The sequence below is a fragment of the Gigantopelta aegis genome, chromosome 6, assembly GCF_016097555.1.
Source record: "Gigantopelta aegis isolate Gae_Host chromosome 6, Gae_host_genome, whole genome shotgun sequence".
Taxonomy (NCBI): domain Eukaryota; kingdom Metazoa; phylum Mollusca; class Gastropoda; order Neomphalida; family Peltospiridae; genus Gigantopelta; species Gigantopelta aegis.
This window is the reverse complement of record NC_054704.1, coordinates 46,642,133-46,655,814: the sequence shown is the minus strand read 5'-3', so window position 1 is coordinate 46,655,814 and position 13,682 is coordinate 46,642,133. Positions and strand designations below refer to the sequence as shown.

The window sequence follows — 13,682 nt, the reverse complement described above, 5'->3', positions numbered from 1 at the left end:
AATAGCAAAAAGATATCTCTTGTATCCACTTTCTAGTAGAATGCAGTGGAATTTGATTTCTTACACACTTGTTGGTGAAAACATCATTTGTTATTTATGATATTACGTGGTAATAGCACACACATTAGTTTTATTGATTTAAAGAAGTATGATTGGCAGCTCCTAGGTGATGACCCAGTCACCACAGCAGTACCACCCAAATGAAATAAGTATGAATGAAATTGGTTGCTTTATGACTATAATTGTATTTGAAACTGATGATTCTGTGATGTATAAGTTAACTGCAAGTGCTGTAAATATGTTTTAATTGGAAAAGATGTTAAATTTATATTACACCTTCTTTTATACATGTAAGAATTAGAATACAACACTTCTATCCATAAGATACTATTTATCTTAGAACTTGTTGCTTAAAAACATATTCAACTTGCGTTCGTTCATTGGATACCTTTTGAAATAACCTGTAAGATAAATGGTGTCTAACCGCCACTCATGTAGTATTCTCTATATACCTTTCATTTTCATTTCAACTTATTTTCATGCTTATATCCAATTAAGGTTCAAGCACGCTGTCCTGGGCACAACTATCTAGGCTGTCTGTCCAGGACAGTGGGTTAGTTATTAATTGTTAGTGGTTAGTGAGAGATAACAGGTTATAGTGGCCTTACACCTACCCACTGAGTCATTAAAACTCACACTATGTGGGTGCCGGTACCGAGCTGCAAACCCTGTACCTACCAGCCTTATGTTTGATGGCTTAACCATGACGCTACCAAGGCCGGTCTCTATGTACCATTAACCGGCCTCAGTGGCGTCGTGGTTAGGCCATCGGTCTACAGGCTGGTAGGTACTGGGTTCGGATCCCAGTTGAGGCATGGGATTTTTAATCCAGATACCGACTCCAAACCCGGAGTGAGTGCTCCGCATGGTTCCATGGGTAGGTGTAAACCACTTGCACCGACCAGTGATCCATAACTGGTTCAACAAAGGCCATGGTTTGTGCTATCCTGCCTGTGGGAAGAGCAAATAAAAGATCCCTTGCTGCCTGTCATAAAAGAGTAGCCTATGTGGCGACAGCGGGTTTCCTTTAAAAAACAGTGTCAGAATGACCATATGTTTGACATCTAATAGCCGATGATAAGATAAAAAAATCAATGTGCTTTAGTGGCATCGTTAAATAAAACAAAATTTATTTTACTTTACTTTTGTTCCTGAGATGACTGTTATATTTTTGAACCAGTCGAACTTGTAAAATATCTAAACCAAAATACTCAGATAAAAATAATAAAATGACGGTCTGTTGCTGTTTTTATAAGTTCTTTGGAATATTTTGATTAAAATACATGGAGCTATTTTCCAGCATAAATGCCACCTTAATGAAAAACCAACTTAAGGAGCCTTACATACAAAGTAAATCAGCTTATAAGTGAGGCTGAAATAGACGGTGATTAACTGCTATAGTTATTGGCTTATTTTGCTTCAGTTTTCTGTAATTTACATGTATCTTAGTGGAAAGTGTATATATAGCTTTCATCTTTGCAGCAACCTCTCCATCATAGAATTTAAAAATAATTGTTGTAGCAATAAATAAAAAAAAGAAGACTTTTCCTGTTGATTACGCAACATAAAAGATCATGCAAAACACCAAGCAGTTCCATTGTGAACTCTTACATTTTAAAAATAAAAGTAGCATATTAGAAGTCAGATTGAAAAATTCTATGTCACTGCAACGTCATCAAGCCAAATTTAATTAAGGTGTTTATTAATAGCTGACCATATTTTCTAAATTAAAAAACCCAGTGTTACGCCAATGATATGACACCTTTCTGCTCGGTGTTTTTGGATTAGACACCTTGCCCATCACAGTCAGGGCTCGCACTGTCGTTCGCCAAAGTCACCAATTGCGAAAACAAAATGTTCGGTTTGGCAAAAAAATTTGCGAAATATTTTTTCCCCCCATCTGATTTTTAGAACCAAACATTTCTTCAACCAGTTTTGTTCTGTTGATCTGCCTCGTGGTGTAAATAAGTGCTATTTGCATGTCTGTGAGCCAGTCTACTATTCAGTAGTATACTGCCAGCTGCTTGTCGTAAAGTTAGAAAACGTGATTAAATAAAATTAAATACTCTTTAAGTCATGTTGCATTGTTGATACTAAATGTTTGATTACTAGTGACAAGTTTTAAATTTTATTAGTCGCGTTTTGTCGTACCGGTTACATTGTAAATCTAGGTCACATGGTTGAGTTCATTTCCACGAAGTGGGTACGTTGGTGAGGAAGACGGTCACATTGTTTCTCACTTATATGCAATCATTATTAGTTTAACCTTTCTACGTTTACAGATTATATTTCAAACATATTAAATGGCGAAATTATAATTCATATCTGCTATATTTACTGATATAATATAAACGCCAACATGATACATCCCTCCGCCCCTTGCCCAGAAATACAAATCTCTCAAAACCGGTGTGAAACTGAATGAGCATTTTTCCACTTGTGAAACAGTCGCAAGCCAGTGTTTTGATAGCAATAACATATAAAGACGTTTCCTTTGTCTTTATTTTGGGTGACTGGCAATACTCTTGAGTTGGACACCAAAACAGTTATGAACAGTATTCAGTAAACTGAGTAATAAATCATACAGGTAAGTTTTTATATATATATAAATTTTTGTTTCGTAAAATAAAACAGCCTGTCTGGTCATTTCGTTTCTAAAAAAAAAGAGAAGATTTTTCTATTATATATACAATAATACATCTATTTATTAAGATATATGCATATAGGCCGGTGGCTTTGGAGCACTCTGGAGGGGTAGCACAGTATCTGGTGTGACTGGTAACAGGTCGTTTCACCCCTGTTACTAGATCGCCCACATCGTTTCGACCCGGATCAATTTGTACTGTTAACTGAGTCGGTTCGCCCCCATGTAGGGTCGTTTCGCACTTTTTGTTTATAATTTTGTTAATAAAAACATTTATTCATTGCTTTATTATATATGCATCAGGATTTTAAAAAATAAAAAATCGGGGGGGGGGGGGGTTACACACTGCCGTCGATAACCACAGAGTTTGGTCTAATAGTAATACGCGGATAGTTTTATACTAAAATTCGAGCAGATCTAATTAATTTTTCTTTTCAGGTTGAAACATCTGCTAAAAAATAATCCCCTAAAACAGTGTCATACAAGACGTAAACTGAATAATAAGTACTATATTATCATAAAGAACAGGATTAAAAACAAAATATTTTAACTGAAATGCCAAAATGTAATTGGCGAATACATATTTAGATTGGCGAAAGAAATTGAAGATTGGCGAATTTTTTGGCGAACAAAAATAGCCACCCAGGGCTAGCACTGACAATCTGTATCAGGAAAGGCAAGTGTTCAATCCCGCTCCTCTCCACACTCGCCAAGAAAGTTTTAGGAGAGCAGCAAATTGATCACTTTGCAATAAAAACTTTTAAAAATACATTTTAATTGAAACTTCACCATTTTAGGGGAGTGATCTTCAGCTCGCCTTGATTTTGCACATGGTGAAGACTGGATAATAATTAATGTAGTTCACATAACAGATTATTTGGTTACTTATGTAAAAAGTATCCCAATTTTTGGTTACCTAAAGCTAAGATTTTGAAATATTGTTCCCCGTTTTACATTAATTTCTTAAGTTAATATAATTATGATGATGCACCTAAGAGTATGACATGGAACGTTCCTGATATAGAATAGGAAACCTTAAGTGGACATTCTACCAGTGAACTACATCGTGTTCTCGCATACTAAAGAAACCTCACTGCTACACGGTACATGACAAAGATGCACCTCAGCAGTGAGCGTGATCTATTGGTGATACAGATCACAGCACAGTTGTCTCGAGTACACACGTGTACAACACCAGAAGAAACACGCCAATTGCCTATTTAATGAATTCCCATGTTTCTCTATCAGACAATCTTGTTTTCCTCTCAATATCATCCAGAATCTTTCCACTAGACCAGATAAAAGATATTTTTAGTAGGCAGGGAATGTGGTTTTTTACGAGAGGAAAGATGTAAATTTCATCATATCGGCAGTTGCTCACTGCTTGTCAAACTTATCGCTGTCAATCAATTGTACAAGTGTACCGGGTCTGCGGCATTACGTTGGATAATTCTGTTTGATCTTCATTTTGAGTAAATCTGTTGATGATTGATGCGGATTTGCACTGGGTATGTTTTTCTTTGAAATGTAAATTATTTGAAATGCATGTACATATATTTGGGATGCTGGCGAGTGTTGAGTAATATCGGAGAACAACATTATTTTTAACAGTTTTATGGTCTTTCTGGATGTTTTATGTCGTTTCATTGGCAGTTGAAAACATTTTCCTTGTCATCGACTAGACAAATTCTTGGTTCTTGTTTGGCAGTACGGCTCAGTAATGTAAGATTTGACACAAAGGTTTTACTTCAGTGGTGTAATTATTCAGGCTGCTAATTTAATGTGATTGCAAATTTCTGGGAATCCCAGATTTTGGGTCAGAGGCACACGATTATGAGATGGAATCTCAAAATATCTAGATTACAGCATCAGGACTCGAAATAGCCTGTGGCCAGGTCGCATTTCGTGACCAATGTCCCGTTTGGGCGACTTAAATATTACAAAATAATGGCGTTAGTGCCCAAATTATATTATTTGGGCGATCTTCTTTAGAACTATAACATATGAGCCACTATTAATATTTGTATTGCATTTACTGATTCCACATTAAAATCTTACTCGTCGTTTGTGGTTCACTTACCATAATTTGCTAACATCCATTATTATTTTTTGGGCTACCATATTTTTTGGTGAGTTACAAGCGCTGCATCATATTTACAATTTTGTCAGAATCTTTAAAAAAAATAATAATTAAGTACCAAATTCAATGCCTATTATCCATGGTGTACCTATGCTATTGTTTGAAACAATGTGCTCTAGTGGTGGTGTTAAAAAAAAAAATTGTTTGAAAAGCAATGGTGAGCAATAAACCGCTGTCATGAAATTACTCTCAGTTTCAAATTCCTGAGCATATGTGAGCGAGAGCAATTACTCACGTCAAACCATAATAACTGGTGTACCCACAATTACTTCTGGTGTACTTGTGGAATATCCATAAAAGCCAAACTTTACTTTTATTTGGTGGGGTGTGTATGTGTTACCTTGATGACAGAAGTTATTTCTGTCATCATTGTGACCCCTGACCCCACCCACCCCCCTGCCTGTCATTAGGTGTTATTTTTCTGATAGTAGTGGATGATATTGTGACCAGTTCTATGTTGAGTTTTCATATTTTCTTCTGTGTCTCACAAACTTAAGTTCTTGATCAGTAAAATTTGAATAATAGTTGCACCTATTGATGTTAAAAACTATTTTAATTAATTAAATGTTTTAATTAGTGGGGATTTGGGGGTTGGGGGGTGAGGGTTGGAAGTGTTAATGAAAAGAAAGGAATATTTTAAACTGTTAAATTTTGACCTATGGCTATGCAGTATTAGATATCTATCACATGGTTATTTTTATACTTAGTCTTGAGAACGAAAGAGGAAACTTGCTGCCGCCACACAGGCTACTCCTAGTGAATACTGGCACTTTACATGCACTCCCCCCCCCCCCCCCCCCCCCCCCCCCCAAAGACAGGATGCCACATTTTTGTAGGTGTGAGCACAAAAAGAACCACTTACAAAATATGGTAATTGCTTATGTATTGAACTTTGAATTATTGATATTTTCATAAAAAGCAATACCAACGAAATCTTTTTTACAGCTGTCAAATCTAACCTTGCTTCCTGAAAGTAAAAACGAGAAGACAAAAACACATTGAACACTTATTACCTAAGTGCATCTGTTATTGGTAGGCCTCACTCTGGGTTTAATCAAATCTCAGTGATGGCAGGCTCTCTGCCAACCACGGGGTAAAAAGATTTTGATGCATTGGAGTTTTATTCAACTCAGGATGGGCATTACAATTACATTTCCCAGCTTTCCTGCCGTTTTATTGGAGCCTGGGTGGCTGAGATTGACTTTGCCTTGTCAATACCGATGGTGACCCGACCATTTTATCACGGTGCACTATTGAATCTTGTGGAGTCACAATGTTTTTGTATCCGTCACAGTATCCATCAATCTTCCATGGTTTCTTTCTCTGACATTCTATTTCCTAATTAGTGTCATTTTCCTGATAGGGAATAATCAATATTTGTTTCTTATCGGCGGGATCCTATATGAATTATTCACTGCAGCATATATGCACGGTGTTTGTTGCGACGTCCACACCTTCTGCCATGTAATGATCTTGTCGATACATAAGACCTTTCCTCCTCCTAATAAAAAGATTTCCAGTGCTCCAATGCCGCTTGCCGCTACCCTCATTATCGCCCGTGCTTGTATTGGGAATGTTAACTATTTGTGATCAATGATCAAGCCATATTGTCAAAATCCGCTCAGTGGTGGAGTTGAAGAAAACATGACGGGCTGCGGTTTGCCGACAGCATTTTGTGGCAGTTTCGTTGGTGCATGAAATGCGTGGGATTTAGCGTGGAGTAGTGGACTCGGGCAACCTGCCGTTATCTAGTGCATGACCGAGTGAGACTTATTTCATCTACTTGTGGCAGCAACAACAACAACGCACTGCAGATAATTGTAAATAACGCTGCTTAGCTGTGTGCTTTACAGGTGACAGCTTCAGTTCAGGTAAGCTCATGAAAAATAGAATGCATTTTCTTGTAGTGGATTTTATAGTTGTTAAAGCAGTGCATTGACCTGTGGTGTTGTGATAACACACGTGGAATATGTAAAACCATGTTACTGGCATATTAACACACAGCTGGTATGTATATGTTTTTAGATTCCTAAATTAAAGTATACCAGTATAACTGGTTTGACAAACATCTATAATAATATACACACCTGTATGCAGGATTTTTAATTGTGGGGGATGGGGAATTTGAATGTCTCATGATGGGACTAACAGTGGGGGGAAAAAAACCTGTGTACGTAATTTTATAGAATTTGTTTTTGAATCTTTGGTATTATGGGAGGGGTGCATATGCACGCACGCACACACACCACGCACACGCACACGCATACAGGCCTGACATATGCAGATAGAGATATGCATCATTAAAACCAAAAACGTATCTTTAGGTATGTCATGAAATTACTTAGTAGGTGTATTTGTATAACTGATTTTAAAAACATATATAATAACATGTGCAGGTAGGCATATGCAGAGTAAAAAACAAACAAGTATGAAAGTTCATATATACTAATTTGACAGGGAACATTAAAGGATTATGTGTTTTTAGCCAGTGTTTCTGGCATCTTACTGTTTGTAATTGTGATCGTGCATTTCTATCCTTTAAATGAAATCCTTCAGTGAAAAGAAAATAAGCAGCTTTCATTAGAGAACTAATCATCTTTTTGGTACACATTTAGTAAATACAATGTTTTCCTAATAGCAAAAGATTTAATGTTCAGTTTAAAGTTTGTTTTGTTTAACAACACCACTAGAGCACATTGATTTATTAATCATCGGCTATTGGATGTCAAACATATGGTCATTCTGACACAGTTATAGAGAGGAACCCTGCTACATTTTTTCATTAGTAGCAAGGGATCTTTTATATGCGCCATCCCATAGACAGAATAGCACATACCACAGCCTTTGATATACCAGTTGTGGTGCACTGGCTGGAACGAGAAATAGCCCAATGGGCCCACCGACGGGGATCGATCCCAGACCAACCGCACATCAGGCGAGCTCTTTACCACTGGGCTACATCCCTCCCCCTGTTTAGTTTAAAAGCAGATTAATAAATAGAAATTACTATGAATATGATAGTGCACCATGTGAAATGTTTGGAACTATGATTTACTATAGCAGTGCTGTCAAGTCTCACGCATTCTGTGTGAGACTCACACATTTGAACGCTGTGTCACGCTCTCACGCCGGTACATTATTTTCTCACGCATTTTAGCAAAAAAAATATACTTCTTGTTGTTCATTCAATCTCAACGACTTACAAACAAGCCTGCGACTGCCGGCCGGCACGGTTAAGCATTGTAAGGCATTAAAATCATATAATAGGTGTCCACGTTGTTTATTGGTCAGAATCTCGAACCGTGACCAATTGTCAGCGTGCTTATTTTCCGTGCCGGTTTATTCAGATTCACGATGTCGGAAAAAATCTCACTGCTTGTAAAAGTTTCAACTTGAGAGCTCTGCTGTAGATATTATGGCATTCCAACTCATAATGTTATGGTTCTGACCCAAAATCTGTGATTTACAGAACACATAATCATGTTAAAATTGCAGCCTGCTACTAAGTACATACATTTGCATGTGTCCTACAAAACATGTGAAATATATTTGAGAATTGCATAACTACGGTTGACGACATTGCATTTAGTACCACATTGTCACTAGTTAGTAAGCACTATCACCCATAACATGATAGCTGACACCAGTGTGTAATATTGTCTTGGTGAGAAAAAAATAACAATAGTTTCCCTGTTGTAACTATACTGATGGAAAGAAATAAAGAAACACATGGTATTTGAGACCAAATTAATTCACTACCAGAGTATTAAATACAGAGATATAGTGTGGAATTAAAAATCAGTGCTGTTGGGTTGACTGCCAGTTTTAAAATATACTTCCCTTGATATTTGTATTGTATTGTGCTTTTACCCACAGCTCTATACACTGTTTTATTTTTTTTACATAATTATGTAAGTTTTAGTTTTTATTTAATCCTATTCATACACCTACCTTTTTTTGACACCCAATAGCTGATGTGGATTTTTGTGCTGGCATGTCGTTAAACATTCATTCATTCATTCATTCATTCATCTATCCATTGCCAGAAATATGGTTAACTATCTGATGGTGTGGACGAGGGGTTTTGTTGCAGTCAGCATTTGCTGTTATTTATATGTTCCCTTATTTTTTTTCCATCAATATACATTGCCAAAAAAGTTACTGAATTGTTTCTCAATCAAACAACATTCATATTTTCCATACAACACACATCCTAATTCATTTTATTTATCTTTCACTTCATTTTTGAAAAATATAATTGAGCAAAAAATCAAATAAAATGAAATACCAATTGATCAACCCACTGCTAAAATAATTGGTCAGTTTACAGCAAAACAATTTTTTTTTTTAAATGTTAATGAGAACGGCCTACTATTAGAATTGCTGTACATTTTTTTCTTTTTTTTCTTTGATCTTAAAACTTGATTTGATAGAATCATTACTTCAATTTTCTCTACCGGTAATCTGCAAAAACAGGTCTGTTATGTCTGAAGGAGTTTGCCACAAAGCGTGGAGTTACCGGAACAATGTGACTAGAAGAATTGAAGTGTTCAACAAAAACAGGATTATCACTCACGTACAATGAACATAAGTCGCTTTAAATGGGGTGTTATGTACTTACCACATCTGATCAGCTAATCACTCACCAGGGACATCTTGTTGTGAACAGTGTGGGGAGTTTGTTATGTGAACGGATGGGCCGCAAGTGTGAGAGGCCCACTGATTGTGTATTCACCTCACTGTCAAGGGTATTCAGCTGGTGAATAGTGTCTGATTGACATGTTTACCTGTGGCTACTGAAGCCGTCATTATTAAACTGGTCAGCTTGTATTCCTGTAATCGGGTCTAATCACCAGACTCTTAATGAGAAAATGGAATATGATTCCAAAATAAATACCAAGTCGTTAACAGTCGTAAGCAGCAGAATCAAATATGATGAACATTGAAATTTTTTTTTTTTTTACTGTTAGAAAATACTCCTTTTTTTTCCCTAATTTAAAAAAAAAAAATTAACTCTTAAATAAACATTGAAATAAAAAAAATTTACTGTGGGGAAAATACTCTCTTTTTTTCCTATTTTTTTATTTTTTTCAATTCTTAAGTAATTTTTATGTGGAATAATAAATCACTTCAGTAATACCGGTAAATGATTTCAATGTAAGGGTTGTTCAAGAATACTATAACATGGATATGTTGCACTTTAATTATATTGATTTAAATGCCTGGTGGGTCTGTCACATCTTTTTTACTGTCAGTGAAACAAACAAAAAAATCTTTTTTCTTATGAGTATTTGAAGCAATCATTTCCTACCCCGTCCCTTATGTCCCTCTTGAACAGCCCTTAGTGCAGGATTTAAGCCACCATTTACCAGATTTCCAGTGAAATGAAGTTGAATTTGATCAATACTGTAATGAATTTGACACAAAACTAATGTCAAAATAAGCATTATATGTAATTGTGTCATAAATTTCAGTTTATTGCATTTCATTGGGTTATGGCAGTAACAGTTTATTACTTCACTTCTAAAAAAAATTCTGTATTGTTTTGTTCAGCCAACATTAGTTATTTTTTATGTTTTGTATGTAGGTGACTAAAATATGCCTTGGACAAATTGCAAAAATAATTACATGCTGCATGCAGTTTTGCCAGATTATCATTTTATGTATCACAATTATTACAGCCACAGCTGTGTCTAGCAATTGGCTAGTTTCCATATTTTATCATCACTACCAAATTTAAAGGTACAAGTACTTAGTCCTCTTACCATATTGTATTCTAATTATGTCTAAAAGTCTTTTTTTTGCATGGAATAGTAATTTTGTCACATGTGGTCATGTGGAATTTATAATCACTTACAATATTGTGCATAGATGGTCAACCATTATGAATTTGGCGGAATCATTACGATTTTTAAAGCATAGATTACGCTATTACGATTGTCTTGTTTGAAATTCCGATTTTTAGAAAGAAAATATTAATAGAGGTATTTCGCATTCCTATTGCGCATGCGCGCGAAGAGTAACGTCCCTTGACAAAATAGACTGAAACTAGTCTATTTACAAATTGGGGGGCGTGACAGACAGGTTGTTATGGGTGACTTGAGTAGCTTCGTAGGAGACTTTTAAACTTTGGCAACTAACATGTACATATTTCGAATTAGATGGTATAATGGCCGTAGAAAACGGTCCGCTGAAATTTACAGCGGAATGGTTCAAATTAAAGGGACATTCCTGAGTTTGCTGCATTGTAAGATGTTTCCAACTAATAAAATATTTCTACGATTAAATTTACATATTAAATATATTTTCTTGTTTAGAATACCAGTGTCTGTATATTCAATTTGTTTCTGATCGTCTTAATATTTGTAAGAAGCCCAGACTGGATTTTGTCTTCAAATAACTTCGTACATAAGAAAAAACAATATTTTCGGAAATAAGATGAAATTTAACATAGTACAAATATTAGAACGATCAGAAACACGTTTAATATACAGCCACTGATATTTTATGCAGAAAAATATATTTGATATGTAATTACAATCGTTAAAAAGTCTCTGTTAGTCGATAACATCTTAAAAATTGCAGCAAACTCGGGAATGTCCCTTAAAAAGCAGTGCAACAACTTGGACAAAGTCTCTGCGACTCGTACCCGAGGGTTTTGATAACGCCAGATTAAAAGACTATCTCGTAAAAAGTATAAAACAAAACAGTTGACAGATTCCATAGGTTATGGCATCGACAGGTTATGGCATCGATCGATATATATATTTGAGAGAGAGAGAGAGAGAGAGAGAGAGAGAGAGAGAGAGAGAGAGAGAGAGAGAGAGAGAGAGAGAGAGAGAGAGAGAGAGAGAGAGAGAGAGAGAGAGAGAGAGTACACACACACACACACACACACACACACACACACACACATATATATATATATATATATATATATATATATATATATATATATATATATATATACAGTCAAACCTGTCTTAAGCGGCCACACAAGGGAGTAGATAAACGTGGCCGATTAAGACAGGTGGCCGCTGAGTACAGGTTGCCACATATATAGTCTTTAAAACATTTGTTGTTGTTTCTTGTTTTACCGTCTGTACCGCTAATTAATGGATTTGTGCTTCATAGTTGACTATAAATCAATTTTTGACATGTTGTCTCCTTCAGAAATAATGCAAATAGAATATATTAAATTAACCATTCTCCACAATTTTGTTTTCTTTTTCCATTTAATTATTTAATTCCGACTTCATGCGATGTATTGTTATAGTAAGTGAATCTACAAATGTCAAGCGTAGCCTGCCCAGAGGCAATTAGATGCATGTCAGATTCATACTTCCTTAATTGATACACAGTGGAGATGTCGGGACTGAATGGGTACTAGTATTCCTGAAGGTGTGAAGATCAGTTATTTGCTGCACCTTATCGCTGTTGTTAAAATATCCCTTTTATATAAGAGTAAAACTTTACTGTGGCCGCTTAATGCAGGTATTTTAGCGATTTGGGATCCGATTTAGGTGGCCGCTGGCCGCGTTAGACAGGTGACCGCTTATTACAGGTGCATTTACATTATAAATCGTTTGGGAGGAAAAAAGTGGCCTTTTAAGGCAGGTGACCGCTGAATACAGGTGGCCGCTAGGACAGGTTTGACTGTATATATATATATATATATATATATATATATATATCAGAAGGTGTTTTGTTGCATTTTTCTTAGTGTCTATCTAAAGTTAAAAAAAGGAATTGATTTTATGCTGTTACATGTATATCCATAAAGTGGGAATTTAAAAAAAGGGGGATTTGAGAGGGGGGGGGGGGTTGAAGGTAGGTGCCGTTCTGTTTACCCATACACACATTTTTATACAGTGTCAACATGAACGCATTGGGTATTATACAAAATATATTTATTTTCTTTACTGTTAATGTGTTTTCCACCATATCTAAGTATATAAAATACTAGACGGACCTGTGTAGGTACACAGCCGTCATCACTCTATATATATTCATATATCATTATTATTATTATTATTATTTAAGGAGTGTCTGTTATTTCTTTTATGTTCATCAGGGTATGAACAAAATAAATCATCCGTAAATTGTGTGAATCGGCGAAGCCGTTCTCACATAAGTTTGCGGATGATTTTTTTTTTCATACCTAGATGTACGTAAAAGTAATAACAGACAATACTTATAATTAAATTTGAAACACACTGAGTAATAATAACATTAAAAGTTCATATATATATATATATATATATATATATATATATATATATTCTGTTGAGTATTGTCCGAAATATACATATATTTTCTGTATATACAAAATATATATTTATTTATTTTATTTACTGTTTACTACCATATCTAAGTAGAGAATACTAGACCGCCCTGTATAGGAACGTTCTGTACATAGCTGTCCTGACTACATATATTTTTTATATATTTACACACGCCACGTTATATATTTTATTGAGTATAATTCGAAATATACATATATTTTCTTTATATACAAAATATATATTTATTTTCTTTACTGTTAATGTGTTTTCCACCATATCTAAGTATACTAGACCGCCCTGTGTAGGAACGTCCTGTACAGAACCGGTAAGGTTTTGGTCCCTTATGCGTTCACTGGGTTCCCTCCTACAAAATGTACCGAACAAACCCTAGTACTTAGAGTAACATTAAAATCGTTTTCTACGTGAAACGATTACCCACAAACGTTTCCGATATCCATTGGCTGGATATCGATGGAAGGATAACGAATTTCCCGGACATATGCGATTGGAACAGTTAATAATTGAACAATGGTCGTGGCCTCCCATTGCTTTT

The 13,682-nt window shown here is 35.5% G+C and overlaps 1 protein-coding gene across 4 annotated transcripts in view; it reads left to right on the top strand.

The window, feature by feature from the left end:
* Positions 1–13,682, top strand: part of LOC121373948 (choline transporter-like protein 1) — a 178,280-nt gene that overhangs the window by 99,057 nt on the left and 65,541 nt on the right. Inside the window, exon 1 of one of the 4 annotated variants that reach the window (XM_041500793.1) lies at positions 5,756–6,715. The exons of 2 other annotated variants lie outside the window; for them this stretch is intronic. The gene's annotated coding sequence lies outside the window, so the exon portion shown is untranslated. Of the gene's footprint in view, positions 1–5,755; positions 6,716–6,788; positions 6,852–13,682 lie in introns of those variants that run through there. One more of the 4 variants, XM_041500795.1, reaches the window with a different exon arrangement.